At 36.1% G+C, this 17,204-nt stretch overlaps 1 protein-coding gene and 1 pseudogene across 4 annotated transcripts in view; one reads left to right on the top strand and one right to left on the bottom strand.

Moving 5' to 3' along the window:
- Positions 1-17,204, bottom strand: part of STXBP6 (syntaxin binding protein 6) — a 233,166-nt gene that overhangs the window by 80,473 nt on the left and 135,489 nt on the right. The window lies entirely within an intron of this gene.
- LOC120608664 (uncharacterized) lies at positions 898-1,016 on the top strand (annotated as a pseudogene).

The following is a 17,204-nucleotide window of genomic DNA, read 5'->3' on the forward strand; positions in this document are numbered from 1 at the left end:
GAGGCTGTTTTTGATAGCTTACTCTTTGATATAATCCTCAATTGGGGCCAGTTTTTGAAATTTAACATAGTGGTTAAAAATATTTAGCTTTGGAGTTAAACAAATTCAGCTCCAAGTCCCTGATCTGCCACTTCTTATCTGTATGACTTTGGTTGAGATACTTAATCTACAAAATAGGAATGATAATAGTAACTATAAATCTAAGTTGTTATAAAGATCACAAATAAGAGAGTGCATTTTAATGACCTTTAGTATAAGGCCTGATTTATATTAAACACTCAATACATGTTGGTTATCATAATAATTACCTCTGGGAAATCTTTGATTTCTAGATCTCATCAACAACTCAGGTTAGATGTTCTCAATATTTTATTCTGGAATCTTGGTGATATTAACTGCCCAATCAAATGTCAATGATTCAGTTCATCTTTATGATATGTTATTTAACTTTAAATACTTATGCTTTGTCCAGCACTTCAAGCAGACTGAAATTAAATCTGATTTTCAGAGTAACAGTACCATAAATCTATATCACTGTATTCTTGTGCCATATGCATCTTAGCTAACTCAGAGTTTAAAACAATTACCAGTAAAACAACTGAGAAGTACTTGCTTCAGGTCGTGCAACTAGTTAGCAGATAAATCGAGATTAAAATCCAAGTTTCCCAACTCCTAGTCAAAAATACCTTCCTATTTTTTTAATCCAAATAGGTTCTGAATCTACACTGCCTTCTCCCTGAACCCTCCCCACGAGGCAGTCAAACACATATAGTGAAAATAAGAACCCCTTAAGCCATATTTCCAAACAACTAACATGGAACTATAGAATCTCATTTAGTTTCTGTCCCATCCTAAGTGATGTCAGGGCTCAAAGAGTGAATAAGAACACATTTTGAAGTCTACGGCCATGCTACCCTGAACGAGCCCAATCTTGTCTGATCTCGCAAGCTAAGTAGGGTTGGGCCTGGTTAGTACTTGGATGGGAGACCGCCTAGGAAGACCAGGTGCTGTACATAAAAAATAAAAAAAATAAGAGATTGTAAGCCAACAAGGTCCTTGCAATCTGTGAAGTCAACCAAGGGTTGCCTCGCCTTAGGAAAAAAAAAAAAGAGAGTAAGAATACATTTTGGCAGAAATGATATTTTGCTCCTACAAAGTTATGAGCTCTTGACAGTCAAGGCTTCAATGGAAAACCCTCTAAACTACCTGCTAGATATACTCTTTCTCTAACCTTTAGTGCTTTGTTTCATCACAGATTTTTTTTTTTAACCATACCTTTTGTTAAAGGTAAGTCATGTATCCGTCCTGATTTTTTTCTCAAGATCAGTAAAATGTGGAACCTGTCAATTTATTACCACTAGAAACTAAGAAATTCCAAACACAAACCAAACATTAAAAATAGGACACTTTGCCATTATTAATTTTTCTTGTCCACGGTTGAATTTTAATCCCTCTTTTCATAGCAAAAATGAAAAGGTTTATGTTTTAGAGGAAATCACTCTCCTCATATAAATTAGCCCTCCCTCATAAAATCTATATTTGGATTCAACAGTCAGTGTCTGAAACATTAATAGGCTTTCCATAGAGCCATTATCCTTTTTCTCTTTTTGTGTTGCAAACAGGGTTTATTAAATCTTTGCTTAGGCACCAGGAATGAAGAACAGTGAGAATGTGCTGATGTGAAAGGTTTCACTGAACTCAAGCAAATCATTTCTGATTTGCCACAACCCCCAGCAGTAAATGCCAAAAAAAGCACGTTGTCTGGATGGAAAATGTAAATTCCCGTCACATAAGACACGATAAAAGAAAAGCAAAACCCCACTCCTCTCCCTATACTAGGAGTTTAAGACAGAGATGTTGACTGCAGATGCTTCCCATTAAGTATATTCAAATCATGGTGAAGAGCAAATCTTTGGTACTGGAGCAGCTTGAAGCAAGCCCTACTAGCAGTGAAAGAAAGAAATCGGTGTGTGTTTTAGGACATACAGCATTTCTTTCTTTTAGCTGTTCTCTGTTCTATTTTAAGGTTAGACACACACATACAAGTTTAATAACACACAGTTTAAAGATACACACTATGCAAGTTTAATAACTAATCAAGAGAAAAAATGGAAATTAAAATCAATACCTTTCTAGTCTTCATTAGTCATAGAAAAGTTAACCATCTCCCAGGTCAAGACTGTGAAACTGCACACACACCTTTACTTGCAGTCTCTCTTTAACCTGACTAAAATGACAGTAGGGGGACTGGTTTAAAAGCATAAACCCACAAAGACAAAGAAAAATGGGAGATAATACATATCAACAAAACTTTGCAAGCTAGAGAGCAAATAGATGGTTAAGTGACCCAGGCAGGTCCTCAAAAGATGGAACCTACACTGGCAGTGGGGAAAAGCTAAAAAACAACCCAATTTACAGTGGAGAACCTCTCAAAAGCTAAAAGCTTTACAGTATCAGGTACCTTTGAAATAGGTGTGAAGATGGAGCTAATGTAGAAGGAGTAGTTGAGAGGCTCTTCAAGAAGCATTCAGATGCCCCATCCTCTTCAATGCTCTTATAGATGGTGCTTGACTTTTTCAACCCTCTCTGTACCAGACACCTTCTGGGGAGGGGCAATGTACTAAAAACTATTGCTGTTGCTTTTTTCTTCAGAGAGAACATTCAAATACTTTGCTTAGATCCCTTCCTCTTTTCATACTTTGCTCCCAGGACTTTGGCAGCCAGCCCATACTTTACAAGTAGAAGATTGGAAAATCCTTCTCTGGGGAATCAACATGGACAAGAAGAAAGCCATGAAGATGCTAATATCAGAGGTCTCCCCAACTAAACAGCATAGCCAGACCACCTTACAAGGAAGCCCACAGGTAATACTAGCTAACCACATGCTCAGGGCTTTTTAAGGCCCTACTTTTAAATCTGAGCAGATAAGCAAGGATCACTGAGCTATGTCTCTATATGAAATTAGAGATGCAAAAGAGCCAAAAGCAACTTGGAGAAAGCTGTGGGACTATGAAAGAAGAAGAAAAGTTTTTTTAAAATCTATTATTAATACCCTCAGAAAGATAACAGAAGATGATCTACAAGAACAGGATATTGTAAGATAAGAGCATTCAGAGATGAAAAAATATACTTAGATATTATATGTGTACATATATATGAATCTAAAAAACTCAATTCTGTAGTTAGAAACTAAAGTTAAGGAAATCTCTCTCTCAAAAATAGAAATAGAAGACAGAAAGAGAGTAAAAAGAAATTAGAGAAACAAATGCAGGGGTATCCTACTGATCAATACTGATGAGTCCTTTGCAGAGAACAAAATCCATGCTAGTTAGTTTTAGCAGAAATTATTTCATACAATACGTTAAATGATATAATCACTGGAAGGTCTAAAGAAACATACTTGGGATTAAACTTTCATTAGAAACTATACTAAACTATACCAGAGAACTAAGCCACAAAGGGAGCTTCTACCACTTCTGACACCAGGAGACTGCTTCCTGAAGTAGCAAACTTCCACAGATAGTTGCCAAATCCAGAAGCATGTTATTGTTGCCAAGACCAGAGAGTCACAGCTATTGGTGTTGGCTCCAAAGCCAGGCTGTGCCTGCCACAACCCATACAAGCAAAATGGATGACAAGCAGACTGTTCCTTGATCCTGACATAGCTAGTGACCAAACACTGGAATATCTGCTAATGTTGTCTCAGGGTAAAAAGCCTCCACGACCATGCTTACCAACAGAAGTAGTACAGATTAATCTAAATCACATCAAGAACACTAGCTGCAAAAGAGTCTGGGAGATATAGTATTTTCTTTTTCAGTCTCTGCAGTACCCAAAAGTAAACTAGAAGGAAGCCGGAAAGGATGTGAGATAATTCACCATATCTATCACAAGGTTCTTAACATCTGAATAACAATATTTCAGAGAGAGAGAGAGACAGAGACAGAGACAGATAAACAGAAAGACATGGAGTTGAGTGGAGGGGGGCCATACATAAAGTAATTCAAGAAAATTTGAAGGAAATAAATTTCAACACTGAAAGGACCCACTGAGTCCAAATATAATAGATAAAAAGAGACTACATCTAGATAAATTATTGTAAAATTTCAGAACACTAGGGATTAAAAGATCTTATGAGCTTTTAGAAAAGCAGAAAGTAAACATCATGTAGAAAAGATCAAGATTTAGAATCTTTTTGGACTTCTCAACAGCATTAACGGAAGTTAGAATGCAATGGGGCTACACCTTCAAAATTTCAAAGAAAAATCATTCCAATGTAGAATTTTGTACCCAGCCAATCTATTGATCATCATTGTAGACTTACAACATTTCAGACAGGCAAAGTTGTTCATGTCTCATATAGTGCTGTCATACTGGGCTCTATTTTGACTTCATCCTGGGACTTCACCAATACCTCTCTCTTTGGTGAATCCCTGTTTCTTGTATCTCATGTTTTATTCTTGCTCAGTTATACCCTTGTCCTCAATGAGTTTCCTAACGAAGGGCTCATAAGATCTGTGCAGATACCTTTGGGCAGTATGTTAATTGGGAATCCAAATTAGGCCTAAAAAACAAGTCAGGAGAAGAGACTGCCTCTACCAGTCATGAGGTACTTCTATGGACTTATGGACATTTCCTTTTCAGGCAAAAATGCACTCAATTAAAATAAAAAAAGACTAGGGCAGTCAACTGGGAGACTGAGTCTCTCTCTCACAGTGCTGCTCCCTGTGAAGATAAATAGGCATTAAGTACACCTTGAATATCCTGTTGCTATCTTGCGATGTTAGCCAATATGTTAAAAAAAAAAAAAAAGAAAAAAGAAAATTTTTCTGAGGTTAGTAAAAGATCACAATCTCATTTCAGGCTCCCTTTATGAATGCTCCTGGCTCTCAGCACTTTTCTTTCTTGGTATCTATCTCAATGTATAATTATGTATTTGTGTAAAATTATTTTATTATATTCTTCTACACACACACACACACACACACACACACACACACACAGTTTTGTTTTATGGAGTAGTGTCATCTTTGCTCACCCACATATTTACAGTGTCTAACACAATACAGACAACCAATGAATAGTTCATGCATAAGTAGGTTAATAAAAAAGGAGGAAAGAGGTGTGTAGACAGAAAGAAAGGAAAGGAAAACTACTGAAGGAGGGAGGTGGGAGGGAAGACAAGATGATGAAAGGAAAGAGAAAGAGAGCAAAGTTCTAAGCACAAATTCTGACTTGGTAGTAGTATTTATTTTTAAATTTAATTTTCATTATTTATTTGTCTTTCTATCTTTCAGTGTTGCTTTAGAAATTTCAGAGGTTGCCAGAAGACTTAGAAAATGAACCAGATGTTTCTATACTCTTCAACGAGAAAATAATTCTGAGAGGGAAGGAAACAGAACTGCATCTGCAGGAAGCCATCCTGATTCTGGGCCAACTGTACCCCTCTTTCCAGATGAGGCATGCAAAGGGCAGGGCCCCACACTTCCTATGTTGTGTTCTGTGAGCATTAGGAACAGACCACTTGAGCAGGTATCTGACCCTGGCACTTGTGCCCAGATGTCATACTCAGAGCACTTGAGTCACAATCCTCTGGGCTATGCTGTTCCCACAGTGGCTCCATCTGGCTCACAGACCACAGGGCTGCTCAGCCAGAGTGAGCCACCAGGGAGAATATCAAATGTGAGGCATACTGCCAAGATGTCACCAAGCAGGGGCTTGGAGAGAATCAGGAGAAAGTTGAGTGGACCCTGTACATTCCTAACTATCAATTACTGTAAATAGAACTCTCGCAGTCCTGAACAGGGAGCAGAATGAGCCTTGTTTTCCACATTCTGCTGCTCCGAAGAGCTCTTAAGGGAGATGTTCAGGCAATAAGAGAGCCCAAGAATGACACTGTCAACAGCCAGGCTGTGAGGGGGCTTTGTGCTCTGAGACCTCCAGGTTCTTGTACAGTAAAGCCTGTCCATTCCGATGCCCAGAGATGGTGATTCTCAAAATTATTAATTTTTTACCCAATGATAGAAATATTAACAGAGAACAAAGGGAACCTGGCCTTTTATGTGATTAAATGCAACTCTATAACAACAAAAAAAACCAATAGCTAACACTGAGAGAGCTTTCTGTGTCAAGTTCTAGTCTAAGTGTTTTGTATGTTTTAATATTTAATCGTCACCACAAACCTAAAGAATTTACCACACTTAAATCCACTTCACAGACGGAGAAACAAAGATACACAGGGGTTGGAATGGACCCAAGGTCACATAGCTAGTAGGTAGCAGAACTGAGAGATACTCAGTGTCAATTTTTTCATTCTTCTGTGTTCAAATGGGAATTAAAATATATGCCCATCCTCATTAATGTTTTCCAAGAATTCCAAAGCTAGAGAATAGACTACCTTAGTAATATTGAAGTTTAAGATCATAAATCTCAGAACATTTAAGGAAGAGCTTATTTTACAGTAAAATCTGGATTCGAACTGCAGTCCAGTCATTTCTCTTTTGGGCAAGTGACATCTTACAAAAAGGCCATAAAATATAAAATAATGATAAAATACAAATAAGGAGAAAAATCACAGCCAAGGATCATAGAAATATGCATACAGCATCACACCAGGAAAAAGGAATAATCGCATGATATATAAGTTCAATGGTAAAGTAGCATGGGACCAGATCATGCTAGAGAATTTGGTCTCTGTTTTAGAAATTAAGCAGGACTATTATAATTGGGTTTGCATGTGAGAAATAAAACCACCCTGGCAGAGTTGAGAATTTCCTAAATGGAAAAGGACAGAAAGACAAAGATAAATTTGGAAAGTATCTCAGTATTTTATGAGAGAAGAAGCAGATCTGAAACAAACCAATGTAAAATGATCAGGATTTAATAACTGACTTCAATGTAAAAGGTGAAAAAATTAGATGACCAAGTCCAATTCTAAGGTTTCTAGGTCGAGGAAAGTGATAAGATACATTTAGTCATCCAAAACTGGGAAAGAGAGGCCAGGAGGTGCTCTGTGGAGCCTGGACTCAAGCCAGGTAGAAATATTTGATAGGCAGCCAGGCAGGGTAGAATGGGCAAAGGACCAAAGACAGTCTAGATAACTGTGGAACCTGGACAGGCACGTCTCCCAGGAACAAAAAAGTTAATGCTGGTTAGGAGAGCTCTAAACAGACCCCGTATCACCAAAGCCTCAGAAGACGCTGCATTTTCTTTTGACTGTATTCATAGCCTGAGAGTTGGCTTTGCTCACGCAGGTATGTTTTATGGGGAACTTACATCTTGCAACTCTGCTCACACTCAAATAATTCTTCCTTATAGGCAAGAGGAGCAGAGACAGATATCCAGCCTCAGGAGCTCTTGTGTTGCACTGCAAGGTGGTAGCTACCAAGCAGATGAAAGGCTGATGGAGAATGTGGCTTCCTGCTTGCAAAACTTCCTTGAAACTTTAAAGTTTTAATACTTCTCTTTATTTCTCCCCGCTTTTTTTGTGTGTCAGGAAAATTTCTCCTACTCCTTCTATGTCATATCCCATTGGCTTTATGATATTTGCCTTGAGCCTGTCTAGCTATTTTCCTCTACCTCTCATATGTTAGTTCTGACCTCTAAAATGAGATTCTAAATAAATAATGCCAAGTCAATATCTATTTTCATCTCGGTCACCAACCGTGGTCAATGTATTAAGCTCCTCAATGTTTCCAAGAAATGCTTTCCTGACTAAAATCGGTCTAATTTAAAGTTGATCGAGATGATGGCATTTTCCAATGTCAACAGCAAAGGAACAAGGTATAGAACATAGAAATATCCAGATGCTTTCAGTACGAAATGACTATTCAATCGACTGCAGCCATGAAACTAATTAAAAGTCACAGGGAATTCCTGCATGTTATGCTATTTATCACTTTCTATTTGTCCTATTAAAAAAGAGTGATTTGAAGAGGTTTAAATGTAATATGCCTGCATTCCATCTAGAGCTCTCATTCTTCCTCTCTGATTTAGATCACAGGCCTAGGCTTATTGGCATTCATGCCCAGTGACAGGAAGAGTGTTCTAGGAGTTACACTTAACTTTTCGTTTGCTGCAGCAGCACTCAGGCACTCCTCGTGATATGTCCTTGTGTTGGGCATGCTGCTCATATGCCAAAGGATGCTTAGTAGAATCCACACTCATATGGAATTGAGGTTATACTCATTCACACATAGCATACTCAAAGATACCTTGAAATAAAAAATAAATTCTCTCAAACACACCAAAGATAAAACAGAGTTTCAATTACAATAGTAAGTCAGGACACTGAGAACTACAAAAGTGGCAGTGGGAGCAGTTATAGAGCATAGGCTCTGGAGTTAGTTCACTTGGGCTGATATCACTGACCCACCCCTCATTAGCTGTGTTACCATAGACACACTACCTAACTTCTCTGAGTATCTGGGTCCTCACTTGTAAATGAGGCAATAATTGCACTTCCTCTTAGGGCTGTCTTGAGGATTAAATGAGATCATTTCCATAAAGTGATTAATGTGGTTTCAGCACATAAAACCCACTAAACATCAGCTACCTTAGCTATTATGCTCAGCAACATCATTTTTATTAGAAACCCAAAGAGATGGGTGTGGGGTATTTTTGGTAGAGCTGAAGTATGGGCTAAAACTAGACTCTCTTCAACCTCAGAAATCTAAATGTTGAATAGGCAGCAACCCTTCTGAAACGAATGTCAGAAGTGTTGGGTAGAGGATGTCACAGAAGAATTCTTCGGCTTTTAAAATCCACAACCCAGTATTCTCAGGATATGTATCAACCTGTCAGCCTGCTCGCACTGGGCCAATTTTGTGCTGGCTATGGCCATTTTCTACAGTTTGATATTACTAATGGCATAAGTAACTCAAGTTTTGCTCTACCAAGAAACTTCCTATATACTTGTTACTAGAGACTATCCCATATCACCATTATCTGTTATGGATTTCATTTTCGTAGAGTCACACAAAGGATAAGAAATAAGACGAGAAAATCAAAGGCAGAATTCACATGTGACTGACCGTTGAAGCCAAAATTCAGTTTTATGTTCTGATTCTGGAGTGCTGTGGCAGCTTCTTGTTTCAAGAACAGACTCTGTTATCAAGCTCCTCATATAGTCATGGAGATGAAAGAGAAGAGTTTAAATAATTAGAGGCTTGTTAATACGCAGTTACCTGGGTCCCACTCGAATCTACTAAAAAAGAATCTTCTGGGGGAACCCAGGTGGAATCTAAGAATCTGTATTATAACAAGCAACCTTTCATGCATATTAAAGTTTGAGATACACTAGGGATTCATAATTTAATAGAGGATACAACATATGAACTATTCTAATATCAGATAGGTGCCATTATAAAGATATGGAGTACAGAAGATGAACAAAAAGAGCAAGTCAATCCAAACAGATAAATCTAGGAGAGCCTCCTGAAGTGAGAACTTGGAAGGCAGTTAGGACTGAGAGTGGAAAAGAGGCTGGGTTAGGAACTAGAAGCAACAAGACAGAAGAATGTCACTGGTAGAGAGAACCAGCCAAATGGAAGAACCAAGAGTAGGAAAGTCTGGAATATGTTGGAGCAATTTTATATGGCTGGGGCCGAAGTGAGAGGCTTGTTGCTTTAGGAAAATGAGACAAAGCTATACAGCTGAATGAGATACAGGATGGAAGGCCCTGAACGCCAGATGGAGTCTGGGCTCTAGAGTCTCTTTGCTATGAACTGCTGTGGAAGGTTGCTCAAAGGAGTCATAATCAGATCTTAGCTTTCAGAAGCTGAGTCTGGTGTGGTGAGTTGGAAAAGGTTGCTCAGGCCCACAATCCCCTATCTACTTTCCAAAATCCAAAAAGCTACAGAAACAAAAAGTTTCATACATATATATATTTCATTTGGTGGGAAAATTTGCCATGAAATGAAGTGGGGTTACTTATAGTAATTATTTACTCAACTTACTCTGAATTGTGTGCATTCTGCTGCAAAAATTTTAATTGTTTGATTAGAGGTGCTGCTTCAAGCCCCATTTGGGGATATTACAAACTTAAGTTCATGTATTATATAATATTTCTGCACTCAGAAAAATTCTGAATTCCAAAACACATCTTTGCATAGCTATCTTGTATGTGTAAGATTTTGTTAATGAATCGTGGACCTTAACGATCAGAAAGGTTCAGTAACCTTGATACTTTAAGAGACAGAGGAAACCTTATAAGAGATGATATAAAAGTGTAGGTAATCAGCACCATCTTTCTTAGTGGCCAGTTTTCTAGGAGTACTTAATTGCTATGGAGATTGTCTAAAAGGAAAAGCGGCTTTGGACTATCTAAGTGGTTTGGCTCTTATAATTCCTCTTCATTAGTATTATCAGTCCTTGCCTCAGTGTCTCCCCAAGTGTAAATCAGCAAAGCCTATGAGGCTGCAAATTGGAAAAGAGATAGTGAACCGATGTAGATAAGACTGTTTCGTCTTTGCATAGCTATCTTTGTATGCATGTGTCTCTGTACACCAAATCCAGACATTCTGAAGTTACAGAGTTCCTTAGAAATGAGTTAGTTCAACTCATTCTTTTAAAAAAAAAATATTTATTTAGATTAGTTTCAAGTATACAGTACATTGGTTAGACATCTATATTGTTCATAAGACGATTCTCCCAATTGCTCTCTCCCTCCCCTGGCCCTCCACTTAGCCATCATATTAATGCTAACTGTATTCTTTGTGCCATGCTCCCCATTCTTATGCCCAACCATCAACTACTAATTTGTACTTCTTTAGTCCTTCACCCCATTCTCCCAGCCCCCCAAACCCCCTCCCTTCTGTCTGTCACCAAATTGTTTACTATATTTGTGAGTCTGTTTTTGATTAGTTTGTTCTTTTTGTTCCTTGGATTCCAAATATAAGTGAAATCATATGGTATTTATCTTCTCTGAGTTATTTCACTCAGCATAATAACCTTGAGGTCCATCTATGTCATTGCAAATAGTAGGATTTCATTTTTTTTAATGGCTGAGTAATATTCCATTGTATATATGAACCATAATTTCTTTATCCAATAGTCCGTTGATAGACATTTAGGTTGCTTCCATATCTTGGCTATTGTAAATTGTGCTGCCATGAATATTGGAGTGCATAGATCTTTATGAATTATTGTTTTGGTTTTCTTTGGATAGATACCCAGAAGTGCAATTGCTGAGTCAAAAGGTATATCCATTTTTCATTTTTTGAGAAACCTCTATACTGTTTTCCATAGTGACTGTACCAATTTGCAATCCCACCAACAATGTATGAGGGTTCTCTTTTCTCCGTATCCTCGCCAAAACTTGCTGTTTTTTGATTTATTGATGATAGCCATTCTGACAGGTGTAAGGTGATATCTCATTGTGGTTTTAACTTGCATTGCTCTTTGCATAACGACTTTGAGCATCTTTTTATATGTCTGTTAGCCATCTGTATTTCCTCTTTGGGGAAGTATCTGTTCAGGTCTTCTGCCCATTTTTTAACTGGATTGTTTGTTTTTTGTTGTTGTTGTTGAGTTGTATAAGTTCTTTATAAATTTTGGATATTAACCCCTTATCAGATGTATCATCGGCAAATATCTTCTCCCAGTCGGTTGTTTTTTGTTTTGTTGATGATTTCCTGTGCTGTACAAAAACTTTTTAGTTTGACGTAGTCCCATTGTTTATTTTTTCTTTTGTTTCCCTTGCCCGAGGAGATATATCTGAAAAAAAAAATTCCTGTTAGTAATATCAGAGTTTACTGCCTATGTTTTCTTCTAAAAGTTTTATGGTTTCGGGTCTTACATTTAAGTCTTTAATCCATTTTGAGTCTATTCTTGTATACGGTGTAAGAAGATGGTCGAGCTTCTTTTTTTTTTTTTTTTTCCCAACACCATTTGTTGAAGAGACTGTCTTTACCCCATTGTATATTCTTACCTTCTTTGTCATATATTAAGTGAGCGTATAGGTGTGGATTTATTTCTGGGCTCTCTATTCTGTTCCATTGATCAAAGTATCTGTTTTCATGCCAGTACCATGCTGTTTTGATTACTGTAGCCTTGTAGTATAGTTTGATATCAGGTAGTGTGATACCTCCAACTTTGTTCTTCTTTCTCAAGATTGCTGTGGCTATTCAGGGTTTTTTATGACTCCATATAAATTTTAGGATTATTTGTTCTAGCTCTCTGAAAAATGCCATTGATATTTTGATAGCGATTGCATTGAATCTATAGATTGCTTTGGGCATTTTAACAATGTTGATTCTTTGTACCCATGAACAGGGTATATGCTTCCATTTATTTGTATCTTCTTCAATGTCTTTTTTTAATGACATAATTTTCTGAAAACAGGTCTTCTACCTTCTTGGTTAATTAGATTCCCAAGTATTTTATAGTTTTTGATGCAATTGTAAATGGGATTGTTTTCTTAATTTCTCTTTCTGAAAGTTCATCATTGGTGTATAAAAATGCCACTGACTTCTGAGTATTTATTTTGTAACTTTACTGAATTCATCGATCAGTTCTAACAGTCTTTTAGTGGAATCTTTAGGGTTCTCTCTATATAGAATCATGTCATTGGCAAATAATGAGAGTTTTACTTCTTCCTTTCCAATTCAGATGCCTTTTATTTCTCTTTCTTGTCTTACTGCTGTGGCTAAGACTTCTAATACAGTGTTGAAGAGGAGTGGTGAAAGTGGGCATCCTTGTTTTGTTCCTGATCTTAAAGAAAATGCTTTTAGCCTTTTCCCAATGAGCCAACATATAGTTTTTTTTTTTTAATGCTTTTGTTTGGTTTTGAAATCAAGGTAATGGTGGCCTCATAAAAGGAGTTAGGGAGCCTTCCCTCTTCTTGAAATTTTTGGAATAATTTGAGAAGAATAGGTGATAATTCTTTGAATTTTGGTAAAATTTGCCTATGGAGCCATCTGGTCCAGGACTTTTGTTTTTTGGGAGGTTTTTGATTACTGATTTGATTTCATTGGTGGTAATTGGTTGGTTCAGATTTTCTGTTTCTTTTTGACTCAGTCTTGGGAGATTGTATGTTTCTAGGAATATGTCCATTTCTTCCAGATTGTTCAATTTGTTGGCATATAATTGCTTGTAGTATTTTCTTACGATCCATTGTATTTCTTTGGAGTCTGTGGTTATTTCTCCTCTTTCATTTCTAATTTTATTTATTTGAGTCCTCTTTTTTCTTTGATGAGTCTGGCTAAGGGTCTGTCAGTTTTGTTCATCCTTTTGAAGAACAAGCTCTTGGTTTCATTAATCTTTTATATTGTTTTTCTAGACTCTATTTCATTTATTTCTGCTCTTATCTTTATTATTTCCTTTCTTCTATTCAATTTGGGCTTTGTTTGCTGTTCTTTTTCTAGTTCTTTTAATTGTAAGGTTAGATTGTTTATTTGAGTCAACTTGTTCTTTTCACAGATGAGGAAACTGAGGGCAGAGTAGAAAAGTCATTTATTAGATATCTTACAGCAGAAGCTTATTGCACAGCTAACATTTACTGTGCAGTCCCAAGTTTCCATCTTTGACTACAATCTCTTATAGAACGAGGAGTCCATCTATTCTGACTAGACATTGACTTGTACAGGGAACATTTAATAAATATTCCTCAGAAGTGATTCTCATAAGTGTAACAGCACCATTGGGAAATATTACTGAGGCTCACTGCAACCACATACTTTTCTAAGCAAGTATTGAAACAGCAAGGGATTTAAGTTTGAGTCCAGGCTACATCAATGAGTCACATGAATAAAAACCAGAGGAATAATCAAAAGTGTTTTTTGTTTCTGTTAAAGGTATTTAAGTTTACATAAAGGCATTGAGTCATACATAAATAAGTGTATATGCATATGTAGACTCCCAGAAAAACCAAAGGAACGCAGAGTGGAATACTTACCAAACCTGCACAAGTGAAGACCTTCAAGCTTAGAAACCATAGAAGAAATGACAATGGAAAGAATCTATAGATTTAACAAAATACTCTCACTTATTTTTGCATGATTTTAAAAGATCATAACCAAACTGGGAAGCAAAAATACAAGGGGAAATATTCTTAGCAAATATTTCACATATACGCTATTCTTTTTTCTACTCATACATATTCTTTTTTCTACTCATACTCACTAATATGTATGAGAGAACTCATACATATTAGTGAGAAAAATACCAAGACTTCTAAATAATCAGGTTAAGGATATGAACAGACATTTGCCAAAAGAACAAATAACATTTTTTCTTTTTTAAAAAATTTTTATTTTTCAATGAGACTTGATATTCAATATTATTTTATGTCAGTTTTAGGTGTATAGCATAGCGGTTAGATATTTATGTAATTTATGAAGTAATCCCTCTGATTAGTATCCACCTGGCACTATACGTAGTTATTACAACATTATTGACTGTATTCTCTATGCTGTACTTTACATCCCTGTGACTATTTTGTAACTACCAATTTATATTTCTTAATCTCTTTACCTTTTTCATCCAGCCCCCCAAACTTCCTCCCATCTGGCAATCACCAGCTTATTCTCTGTATCTATGAGTCTGTTTTTGTTTTGTTTATTAGTTTATTTTGTCCAGATGTAAGTGAGGTCATACAATATTTGTCTTTCTCTGATTTATTTCACTTAGCATAATACCCTCTCGGTCCATCTATGTTGTCGCAAATGGCAAAATTTCATTTTTTAAGGCTGAGTAATATTCCATTGTGTGTGTGTGTGTGTGTATTGTGTGTGTGTGTGTGTGTGTGTGTGTATGTATCTCACAAGTTCTTTATCCAATTGTTTATTGGTGGCCACTTAGGTTGCTTCCATATCTTGGCAATTTTAAATAGCGCTCCAATGAACATAGGGGTGCGTATATTTTTTTGAATTAGTGTTTTTGTTTTCTTTGGATAAATACCCAGAAGTGGAATTGTTGGGTCATAAGATAGTTTTATTTTTAATTTTTTGAGGAACCTCCATACTAGTTTCCATAGTGGCTACACCAATTTGAAATCCTACCAACAGTGCATGAGGGCTCCCTTCTCTCCACATCCTCGCCTACACTTGTTTGTTGATTTATTGATGATAGCCATTCTGACAGGTGTGAGGTGCTATCTCACTGTAGTTTTAACTTGCATTTCTCTGATGATTAGTGACATTGAGCATCTTTTCATATATCTATTGGCCATCTGTATTTCTTCTTTGGAGAAATGTTTATTCAGGTCCACTGCTTATTTTTAAATTGGATTGTTTCTTTGGTATTGAGTTGTATGAGTTTTTTTAAAAAATAAATATTGAATATTAACTCTTTATTGGATGTATCATTGGTGAATATCTTCTCCCAAACCATAGGTTATCTTTGTGTTTTGTTGATGGTTTCCTTTGCTGTACAAAAACTTTTTAGTTTGATGTAGTCCCATTTTTTTCTTTTTTCTTTTGTTTCCCTTACTGGAGGAGAGATATCAGAAAAAAAAATTACTAAGAGCAATGTCAGAGTTTACTGCCAACATTTTCTTTTAGGAGTTTTATGGTTTCAGGTCTTACATTTAAGTCTTTAATCCATTTTGAGTTTATTCTTGTATATGGTGTAAAACGGTGCTCCAGTTTCTTTTCCTTTTTTTTTTTGCATGTACCTGTCCAGTTTTCCTAACACCATTTATTGGAGATAATGTCTTTACCCTATTGTAGATTCTAGCCTCCTTTGTCATAGATTAAATGACCATATAGGTGTAGATTTATTTCTGGGCTTTCTATTCTGTTCTGTTGATCAATGTATCTGTTTTTATACCAGTACCATGCTGTTTTGATTACTATAGCCTTGCAGTATTGTGTGATATCAGGTAGCGTGATACCTACAACTTTGTTCTTCTTTCTCAAGATTGCCATGGCTCTTCAGGGTCTTTTATGATTCCATATAAATTTTAGGATTATTTGTTCTAGTTCTGTGAAAAATGCCATTGGTATTTTGATAGAAATTGCATTGAATCTATAGATTGCTTTGGGTAGTATGAGCATTTTAATGATGTTAATTCTTCCTGTCAATGAGCACGGTATATGCTTCCATTTATTTGTAACAAATACCTTTAGTAGACAAATCAATGACAAAATGTTTAGGCACCCCATAGTGAAACATTTAAAAACAGTAGTCCCATAGATGCCTACAAATTGGCAAGATTAGAAAAATGATAATAATCAATGCTGGTAAAATATGATGAAATAGACATGCTGATATAGTACTAGCAGCAACAATTTTGGAAAGTTACTTGGAAAATTCAAGTTCTTAAAAATATTCATATTCCTTGACCTAGTAATTCTACCTTTGGAAATCTATCCTGAAGAAATAATAAACCCTGTAAACTTAAATTTGAGCATGAATATTTATTGTACCATTTTTTATAGCATTGAAAATCATAAACCATAACCATATTCAACAATCTGGCAAAAGAGGAATAAATCAAAAAGTATCTATTCAAAATGTTATTATACAATCAGTGAGGTGATGATTATCATAGGTAATAACAGGTGAATGCTTATGACTGAATAATAATGAAAAGGTTAGGAACTAAAATGGTTTACATAGAATAATTATAATTTAGTAAATAAATGAAGTTAATGTAAGAATAGAAAAAAATCAAAGCCTGATTGGAAAGAAAACAAAATGACTATGCCTGGTGGTGAGCACATAAGTTATTTATGTTCTTCTTTATACTGGTTTATATTTTCCAAAATATATTTAGATATTGCATATAATTTGATTTGGAAATTTATTTCAATAAAATTAAAGTATTAAGTAAATAAAAAGTCAATACTAATTTGTCTTCCCCCTTATTCCAGTGAGAATGCCAAAAGAATCTTAGGATATGATAAGAATAGAATGTTCGAATTAGCACAGATAGTATGGGGATATTTTACTTAACCCTTTAGAGGAACTACTCTGTGGCAGGAAATATTCGAAGTCTTTTCCTGCCTCATTGAATCATGATAACAATTCTATGAGGTGAGTACTGTAACTATCATTGTTTTACACAAGGCACTGAGTGAGTAACTTGCTCAAGATCTCATGCATGTAGTAAGAATTCACTACAGCTGCTTGGCTCCGGAGTGGTGCTCTCAGATATCCTGCAATGCAACTGCTTGTTGACCTTCGAAGTGAGAGTCCTTGGGTATCATTAACACCAACTCTTACAAAAGAAAGAGAAGTACAGAGAGGTTAAGTGACTTGCT

This window comes from Pteropus medius, unplaced genomic scaffold (genome assembly GCF_902729225.1).
Source record: "Pteropus medius unplaced genomic scaffold, Ma_sr-lr_union100, whole genome shotgun sequence".
Taxonomy (NCBI): Eukaryota; Metazoa; Chordata; class Mammalia; order Chiroptera; family Pteropodidae; genus Pteropus; species Pteropus medius.